The sequence below is a fragment of the Arachis hypogaea genome, chromosome 7, assembly GCF_003086295.3.
Source record: "Arachis hypogaea cultivar Tifrunner chromosome 7, arahy.Tifrunner.gnm2.J5K5, whole genome shotgun sequence".
NCBI lineage: Eukaryota > Viridiplantae > Streptophyta > Magnoliopsida > Fabales > Fabaceae > Arachis > Arachis hypogaea.
Window position 1 is genome coordinate 12,417,447 of NC_092042.1, and position 10,452 is coordinate 12,427,898.

At 29.7% G+C, this 10,452-nt stretch overlaps 1 long non-coding RNA gene across 1 annotated transcript; it reads left to right on the forward strand.

Moving 5' to 3' along the window:
* The first annotated feature begins 3,366 nt into the window (after positions 1 to 3,366).
* On the forward strand, positions 3,367 to 6,050 carry LOC140174456 (uncharacterized). Its single transcript, XR_011863681.1, has 2 exons — positions 3,367 to 3,934; positions 5,522 to 6,050. It is a non-coding gene; the product is annotated as an uncharacterized lncRNA (long non-coding RNA).
* The last annotated feature ends 4,402 nt before the right edge of the window (positions 6,051 to 10,452 follow it).

Sequence of the window (10,452 nt, forward strand, 5' to 3'; positions counted from 1 at the left end):
AATGAATTCAGTCACATCGTATATACGAATATATATGTATCTCTCATTTTATTACTCTTTTGTTATTAGTGTTTAGTTAATATATGTCTAAAAGTATATGATAAAATTATATTAATAAAAACTTTTAAATATTTTATTTAATAAATATAAAATAAATATATTAAAAATTTAAATTTTTTATATTTTTAATAAAAAAAATTAATTTATAAATTTAACATGGGTGCTAAATCCTTGTTATTAATTTTGCTACCAAAATTTGTGCCGCATGCAGCATGTCAATCTGACCTAAGGGCACATTCTTGCACTTCTCCCATTTCCATTGGGCTTTGAGTTTTATTTTGACTAATTAACAACCCAAAGGCCAATTGCCTTTCCAATTCCACTTATAGTGCATTGCACAGGGTTTCGTAGTATTACCAAAATCGTAATACCAAGGAGATAATAAAAAAATAGTTCAAATTTATTTTATTTATTATTTATTAATAATTAATAATATTTTAAATAAAATAAAATTTGATTGTTTAAATTAATATTTTATCTGTCATCTTCTACTAGAGGTTTTAATAAGAGCTTCTCATTAAAAGTCGAAAGTGGTAAACCAAATATTCTCAACATTAATTACAGACTTCACATGCTTAATTAGCTGCGAGATTATGGAAACATTCGGATAGTGTTGCCTCCACAACAGTTTGTTAATCTGGAAACTCATAATGATTACTGAATACGTTAACGAGAAAATAAGAAGCATTAAGGTTTGTTTGGGAAGTTTTAAAAGTAATTTTTTTAGTTATTGACTTATGAAAAGTAACCGTATTAATGTTTGTTGTAATTTTTAAAATCGAATTGCGGCTTTCTAAAAAACTATTTAGGAGCTTATAAAAAAGTTAAAAAAATGACTTCTCTTATAATACTATTATTTTTTTATTATATTTCTATAAAATAAACATTTTTAGAATTAAAAATTTAAACATAAAATAACTTATTTATAAATTACTCTTAATATAATCATTTATTATTTAAACTATTTTTTCAAAAAGAATTTAATTAAACTGTTTACTCAAACTGGTCCTAAATAGTGTCCAAATTAAAAGAAAAAGTGGAAGAAGATACTATAAAAGAGAATCGATAATTATTTTTACAATTTTATTAAATGTATATATACATAAAAAAATATTACTGAATTAATTATTAATATAAAATATATATTAAAAATAAATTAAATAATAGAAGGAAACATTTTCATTGTTCTTATTATGCTAAAGGCCACAAACACAAACAGTTATCGGCTTTATATGATAAAATTTCAAATCAAGACTGAAGAATGAATGAACGATAAGATGGATAAAACCTTTACTAGATGTTTGATTTAGAGCGGCTAGTGCGGCATTTCGTTGCGTGTTGAAGCTAAGAAGCAAGCATAGGCATATAAAAGAGAGATTCTCTCAAGATCTTCATTGCATTATAATACCCACTGTGTGCAACTCTTTAGCCATTTTCTTAGGGACACTTTTCTTTCATTTTTTTATTCGTCATTATTAGGTATAACGAGGTTAAGATTAAAAGCCATTACTAGTGAATTGTGCCTTTTGTAGGTCATCAACTCATATTTGAATGTTTTAATTAATTTGATGAACAATTGTTATATGAATCCTGATAGGTAAGAATTCAGGTGCGGTCAACTTTACGTGAAGTTGATAACTGAGAGTCGTTAGATAAATCAGTCAAATTATTTAACCACTCTCAACTATCACCTTTACGCGAAATTAATTGCACTTGAGTTTCCACCTTCAAATGTTACTATATGTGGGGGAGGGGAGAGTAGAGGCCGGAGGCGCCATATCTATGTGCATATATATTTGGTCCATACAAGCATGGTCCAAACAAAGCTAAGGTCTTTTGCTTTTAAAAATTATTACATTTGTATCAAAAATTAATTATCATATATTTATAAATATTTTTATCTATTATTTTTTACACATTTTAATAAAATTATTTTGATAATTAATAAAAAATAATATGACACATTATGTTTTATATATGAATTTAATTTTAATGTATTGTTAGTATAAAAGTATTGTAGTTTTATATGCGCATCAAATTATCTATTATCACGTCAATAAAAATAATTGTTTTTTATATTAACCGTCTGAATGATTATTTAAAAAAAACATATGTGATTTGATTATTGTGTAAAACATTTTAGATAGCCAATACATTAAAATTAAACTTTCTATTTATTCATTTTTACAAAAAATGTTTTTTTGGAGGAAAAATAAATCAGAGCATAAAAGATACAAAATATATTTCAAAACGAATATGGAATCTCAAATATAAATCAAAGTTAAAGCTAATACTCCATCAAACTCTTTTCACATTCAAAGAATAAAACTACATCTAATACTAGAATAATGTTATATGTATTATCATACTAAAAAAAATTGGTCTTTTAATAATAATTATTGTTATTATATATGGAGAACTTATGTATTCATATTTTAATTTGGCAACCTGGCACAAAGATGATTTGAAAAACAACTAGACAACAAGAGCATCAATGCTGACAATATCTATATTATTTCCTTGGTAAAGAAATTAAAGTCTAAATTAAAGTGTTTATATGGCCGTTACGTTACACTAAAGAACAAAGCTTAATGAGGGAAATTGGCTGAGTAGAGCAACAAATAGATTAATTAATTAGTTAATTAATTGAGTGATTAAAAACATGAGAGCAGGAGTAATGGATGTATGTCGATGAGGGACCATAGATCGATAAGCTAATTAACCGAATTGAATAATAATAATAGTATATAAAATTTAGAAAAATAAATTTTAATTTTAATTTAATTTTGATGATTATGCACCGATAACATCACAAAAACAAACTACTTTTTATAACTATTTTGTGAATATTCAGTTAAAAGAAATATTAAATTAAGTGTACATACAAAAATGAACCATTTATATAAAATATATAATAAAATAAAAATATTTATTAAAAATAAATTAAATATTACATATTTTTATACATAAATACATAATAATTAATTCGATAACTAATTTTTTATACATATAATTCTTTGTTGTTTAAAATGGTTTTATACTTTTTGCATTATAAATTTAATACTTTTAATATAAAAGAACATCACACATATATTTAATTATATAATATAATATTAATAAAAATAATCATTTTTAATTTTGTATGTATTACGTGAATAATAATTTAAAAGAATAGTGATGTTCAAGATAATTACATAAAAATTAAAACTCTTGTAATTTAAAAGGAAAAAAGAAAAAGTGAAGTGAAGTGAAAGACTGTATGAGATTGAGAAGAGATAGATAGTGATAAAGTAAGTTTGAAAAGAATGGAAAAAGGGGAAAAGGAGTAAGAATGGAAGGAGGGGTTTGTGAAATAGAAACCCTAAAAGGAAAAGGGAAAGAGAAAGAAAGAAATTAAAACACTTTCTTATCTTCATTTGAAGACGCAACAACTTCCCTTATTCGTTTTTCCCAAATAATCACTATCACTCTCTCTGTAACTGTCAGATCTTACTATAAGCCTCACTCACACACTATCATTATTTCCTCTATATATACACCCTTTATGCCTTCTTTCTATTTCACCTCTATCTTAACCCTTCCTTGCTTCGCTTCTTTCTTCTTCGATCCTTTTCAGCTCTTAATTAACTAGGGTTAGGGCTCATGATGATTGCTCTCTTTTGCATCAAGAAACCAGTCACTGTTTGCCGATGGAGCATCATCAAGATTCACATAGCTTTAGTTGATTACTGCGTGCCTTGCCTTTAATTTTGCTTAATTAGTTAATCCAATTTCCCCCTTTAATTAACTTGATAGATATGAGAATCTTGATGATGCTGCAGCGGCAATAAATGGCTATTGACTACTACTACCACCAGCTTGGAGCAATTAAAAGGTTATTCTTTTATTAATTTAATTTAATCAGTAGTTAAATGCTTTCTATTACTAGAACAATTATTATTGGGAGCCCTAAATAAACCATCTGGAAACAGAGTTATCTAATTTTTGTGATACTATTCATTGTTATAAAGATTGATGCATGCCATTGAATGATTTAATTTAATTAATAATGGTGAATGTTGTGGCATTTTGAGGTATAACAATGTTACAGTGACTATGGATTATTATTTGTGTCCTTTCATAATATACCTTTCTTCTGCTGCTGTGCGGTGTGATCTGATTTATTTGTACTACAAATAAAACACTCAGCCTGCAAAAGCTCATCACCTATGTGTTTATGTCTGTACTTTGTTGTGTACCATTTACTCATTGCTTTTACTTCATGGATATTTGGGATAACATTATTATTATTATTATTATTATTATTATTATTATTATTATTATTATTATTATTATTATTATCTGCTTTACTTTTACCCTTTAATTTTACCAAGTTTTTGAGTTTCATCCAATTCTTGAGTAAATTAATTTTATATATGATATTGCACAGATAGCTATAATGAGATCTGTTTCGTCATGGTCAGATTTTAATTTGAACCTTTGCAAACGTGGTTTTCTCTGGAATGTATATAAGTTACAAACTCATTCAATACATACTATATATTATATATACATATGTAGTGCAGGGAACGATTCTAAATTTGCTTGTTATTGTTGTCAGAATCCATGAAATTAATGATATCCTGTAAGTATTAACTGAATGAGGGTATGTGTGTGCTAAGCTCTTTCTAAGAAGCATTTTCTAACTGCCTTCAAATTCAAACAGAACTACAAAAATAAGAGAGACATAAGTTTATTTGGAGAAGAAAGCTTACTTAAAAAGAGATGATAATTATATAATATATGGTTGATAAAAAAATAACTAAATTTATTTAGTTTTCTTTCTATATTAAACTATACATAATCTTTCTAAGTTAAAGAACATAGTTGAACTGCCAACTAGAGGATTATCTGTGTAGCAAAGTCTTAAATTATGTGGATATATGTGTCAACTAACTAGTATTTTTATTTTTTACTTATATTATCTACTAATAATTCCACAAGAATGATTTTTCTTCAAAGTTTAATATTTGGCTTTCCTTTGTAGATTACCATATGAAAAATTGAAGCATTCTTCACATTAGAACTGGTTCAACTATTTAAAACATGTATTATTTATGTTGTTCTACTTCTATAATCAATTTATCATGTATCAAAATGTTGATACCAGGGCTGACATGTACCCTATCTACAAATATTCAATCTGACTTTATTTAATTGGGTAAGTTGTCTATCTGATTCGCTGCAGGTAGAATAGAATGTACGTAGAATTTATTTGTGGGTAGGATTGGGTGCAGATATATCCTATTCTATCTTACTCATATTCTTAATATATTATATATAACGGTGGTAAAATGGGCCGAATCCACCAAGTCAAACCGTCAAAACTGTACCGCCAAACTGGCGAGCTTTGGCAGAGCAGGGTGGGCTGGCCAAGCGAGCTGATAATTTTTTTTTCTCTTTCTCTCTCACGCGGTCACAGGTAGCAATGCAGCATTGCAAAGCCGCAACAGCTCAGAACATCGGTGGCACACTCGGTGACCTTTCCTCTCTTTCTTTCCCTCTCGGATCGAAGTTGCCCAGAGCCCATAATACATCGGAATCACCGCGGCAATGACAACTTAGCTCTCTGTCTCGTAGTACACCAGCGTCCTTGTGTTTCTCTCCGTCCCGGCCTCGCCTCTCTCTCTCTCTCCCTCACATGTCAGCCGCAAAGCCGAAGGCCAAAGGCGCTCTCTCTCAGTCTAGCAAGCATCAGCGACGGCGATCTCCCTCCGTTGAATTGTCTCTCTCCTCCTCCCTCAACGTGCACCGACAATTTCTGTGTCTCAACTCAGCCATCAATCACGGTCCAACTGCGGTAGCGCTCCCCCAATCGGCCAACCTCTCACTCAAGCAATTTTTCAGATTCATCCGGTTGAAGATTTTTTTATCTTTTATTGTTAAAATGTTACTAAACTAGTTCTGTTGTGGAACATTTGATTCTATTATAGGTGCTAATTTGTCTCTAATTTTTTACTTATCCCTAATTCTTTTGTTTCTATTTTAGTTTATTATTTTTTATTCTGTTTGTCCTCCGAATTACTATTTTGATTTTGAATACTAGACTGTGTTATATTTAATATAGATTATTTAAAAAAAAAAGAAAAGAAAGAGAAGGCGGGCCGGTCCACTAACCCACCACTCCGCCCTTTGACGGGATGGGATAGCATGTTCAACCCATATCACTTTGGCGGAACGGGGAGGACTGGCCCGCTTTGTCACCCCTAATTATATAATATATCGAAAAAGCTCTATATTCATGTCATTTTTTTATCCAAGCTATCCAAGTAACTTCAATCAGATGCGTCTCCCCAACCCCCTTATGCGTTTGTTATACATGCGCCTCATATAACGTATATAACGTAAACCTTCTGTTGTATGATAAATCTTTCTCAATGTAAACCTTGTTCTCTTCTTGCGTTTTCAGTTGAATGAGGTTATTACGTTAAGACAGCTAGGAAATGATTGTTGCATGCTATCACAATAATCTTAAACTCTGAACAAAGTAAAAGGAGGCCACCGAACCGAACAATATTCATTTGGTGAATCAAAATCACAAAGGCCACCGAACCGAACAATGTTCATGTGGTGAATAAATGGTGATCAACTTTCAATCAACAAGAATAGTATTTCTCCTCCTCTTCCTCCTCCTCCTTCTTCTTTCAAATTCGCGCACATAGGTTCTTCTGCTTCTTATTCTTTGTGCACGCAGATTCTTCTTCTTTTTTCGTTATAATCATCACCAACAACACTAACATTTTGCTCGGTTAAGTAGAGTTGCTCATTTTGATTCATTTGATTGTTAATGTGTTCAGTTGAGTCCTTGTGCATGCAGAAATATTTTTCTTACTGATTGAATGCTTATCACGTTTTATTCAGCACATGATTGGTGTTCGGTTCAGTGGTGTTGACCATTCTGGTTCACTTGATTGTTATGTGTTTAATTGACTTCTTTTGCATGAAAAAATACTATTCTTGATGATTGAATATTTATGACGTTTTATTCAGCACATGAATGTTGCTCGGGTCAGTGGAGTTGCTCATTTTGATTTACTTGATTGTTAGTGTGTTCAATTGAGTCCTTGTGCATGTAGAAATATTTTTCTTGATGATTAAATGTTTATGACGTTTTATTCAACACATGAATGATATTCGGTTCAGTGGAGTTGGCCATTTTGATTCATTTCTGTTCTGCATAATTCAAAACTCTTCTTCCTCACCTTCTACTACTTCTTCACCAGGGAGAGAAAGATTAAAAGACAAAAAAAAATATAGCAGCAATAATAACAAAAGAATGAAGATAAGGAGAAAACACATGAAGAAGAAGGAACACGAAAAAGAAGGAGAAGAATGAGGAAGAGGAGGAAGGCGAATCGCTGTTGCTGTTTTCGTTCATTTCTGGTTGTTCTTTGCCAAATCTTCTCACGATTCTTCTCTAGTAGTGATTTTTGCAGAGATTGTGACTGAAATTTGAGTGATTTTGAGAGAGATTCGAAGAGAAGGAGCGATTTCGTGTAGCGGTTTCGTGTTGAGGAAGAAGTAATGTTTTTTCATAATGAGCACGAAATAACAAAGGGTTTCCGGGCGCGTATTTTCACTCGTCATTAATGTGCGTGACTCTATTTGGCCTTGGACCAACTTGGTAACATGAATGTGTAGCGCGCCCGATAATATATATTTAAAAATTATATGTATAGTAAAAAAAAGTGGGTATTGAACCCATAACCTCCATTTTGTAAGAACTCAAAGTAACTACTAAACTAATAATTTAAAATATTAATTTAATACATTTGTTATATAAAGAGTAATGTTGCAAGAATTTAAAGTTAAAAGAAGAGTGATAAGATGTTTATTTTTATTTGTGTTATTTTAATTTTATTAAAAATTTGATTATCATGCTATTTGTAATTTTATGTTAAATTTTTTTAAAATTTTATTCTTTTTAATTTTAATTTGAACTTAGTTTTTATTTTTATTTTATTAATTTGTATGAAATATGAAATGATTAAATTTTATATTTATTTAATTTTTTTATTTTTCTGCAGATAGAGTCGAGTAGGATAGAGTTAAGAACTTTAGGATGTGGGTAGGATTAGGATTGAGAGATCCGCAAATAGGGTAAGGTTAAGTTTTAAAAAAGTTTGAGAAAGTATGAGGAGCCAATATAATTAGTGTACAATGTGTACAATGAAAATATTTTTGAAATTAACATTAAATGATAATTAAATTAATTAATTACAAAATTATTTCAAATTTCAAATACAAAGCAAATAAGGATTACAAACAGTTACGAACACCTCCAATCGGTCTCGCTCTCCCTCTCCATCCTCTCTCATTGGTGTCGCGCCGCAACAGACACCCGCCATCGTAGCCCATAGCTCCAGCTGACGCTGACGTGTGCACCATGAATGCCCATCAGTACCGTCGTCGTTCTCCGCTAATGCCGTTCAGATGCAGTCAGAACCTCGCTGCCTATGCCCGCCGCCACATCTGCATCTTGCGTCGCTGTCCACGCAACCGAAGCCGACGCCACCACATCCGTGTCCCCACCTCGCATCCGCATCTGATTGAATCATGCATGAATATCGTCTTAAAACCGATCAAACTGTGATGCCTGCTATTCCTCATGAAGAAGGATGGATAGTGTGTAGAGTGTTCAAAAATAGAGTGACTTCCATTATGTGTAAGATTAGTGATTATGATTTTCTTCCTGCACTTAGTATGATGACTCCTCTTTCATGCACCAACAACCAGATCACTTTAAGTTTTAAAAAAGTTTTAATCCACGAATAGAATTAGATTAGAGTCCAAATCTTACCTTATTCATTGCTACTCTTATTTAATAGATACTTTACAAGCAATAGATTGATTGAGTAGAAGGGGGATTTGTTCTTTATTCAGTTGTCTCTAAATAATACCGACCATGAAAAAAATGTTGAAAGTGATTAAACTAGTTAGCTAATTTTTTTATCATATTTTTTTATTTTAACGGTTAAATTGATAAAGTATTTGTTTAAAATATGAAAGAAACAATGAAAATACAAATATAATATTTTTCTATATTTTTAAGGCGGAGAAATGATTTTAAAGATGAAAATAAATTCATATTGTGGAATATATGTAGTTGCAAAAGAAAGAAGGTGCAATTGTATAGTCTTGTAAAAATAAGATTTAGTATAAAAATAAAATATGATTGTCCTTATAAGAATGGCAAATTTTTATTCCATTATTATAAATATATAAAATAAAATTCAGGCAAAGTGCTTTATTTGATTGAAGATGGAGATTAAGGTATTTGCTAAGTGATAAAAATTAAAATAGTGCCTATTGCATATTTATTGGAATAAATAAATCTAATTGAATAACTAACATTATTCATTAGAGTGGTGCAGCGGAAGCGTGGTGGGCCCATAACTCACAAGTCCTGAATTAAAACTAAGCTATGATAAAACTAAGAGTTTAATTACTTTTAGAGGACTTTTTTTTAATTTTTATGCATCATCCAATTTTATCGTTGATTCAAACAAAATACAGTTATTCTTTTCATCTGTTTTCTCTTTTTTCATTCTCTTTCTTTTCAAATTCATCTGATTCAAACAAAGTGTAAATATTTATATGATTTATAATTAGAAAGGATTTGAATACTTATTAGAAAAAGTTGGTTACTAGAAACATAATTAAGGGTGAGACGATAAGTTTATGGTTAGAAAATTGGATTATTTGGTATAACAATATTCCAAAAGATTGTGGGTGGAACCATATGATAAAACAAAGAGCTTTTCAAATAATTTTTATACATCATCCAATTTTACTGTTGATTCAAACGAAGTAAAATTATTCTTTTCATTTATTTTTTCTTCTCCTATTTTCTTTTCCTTTAAATTCATCTTATCCAAATAAAATGTAAATGCTTATATGATTTATAATTAGGAAGAATTTTTTTTGGTGACATAATTAGGAAGAATTTGAATACTTATTAGGATAAGTTGGTTAATAGAAACATAATTAAAAATGGTGGTTTACTTTATTTGCTCTGCAGCAGTGGTAGTGATGTAGATGTTAGGAAATTATTTTAATTTTTTAATATATTAATTGTAATCATAAATTATGTTATTTAAATTAAATGACTTATATAATGGAGATTTCATTTATTGTTATAAATGCTAAATTGAATAAGTTGTTATTACTTTTGATTTGAAATTAAATGAGAATAAAATCAGATATTATTTTTTGTTCCTTAGATAATTTTATTTTTTAAATTTTAAATATATTATCTTTTGGACTTTAGATATTATTTTATTTGGACTTTAGGGTTTAATGGGTGCCATGCTCAAATATAAATAGGCTTCAGGGTTTCGATACCCAATCTAC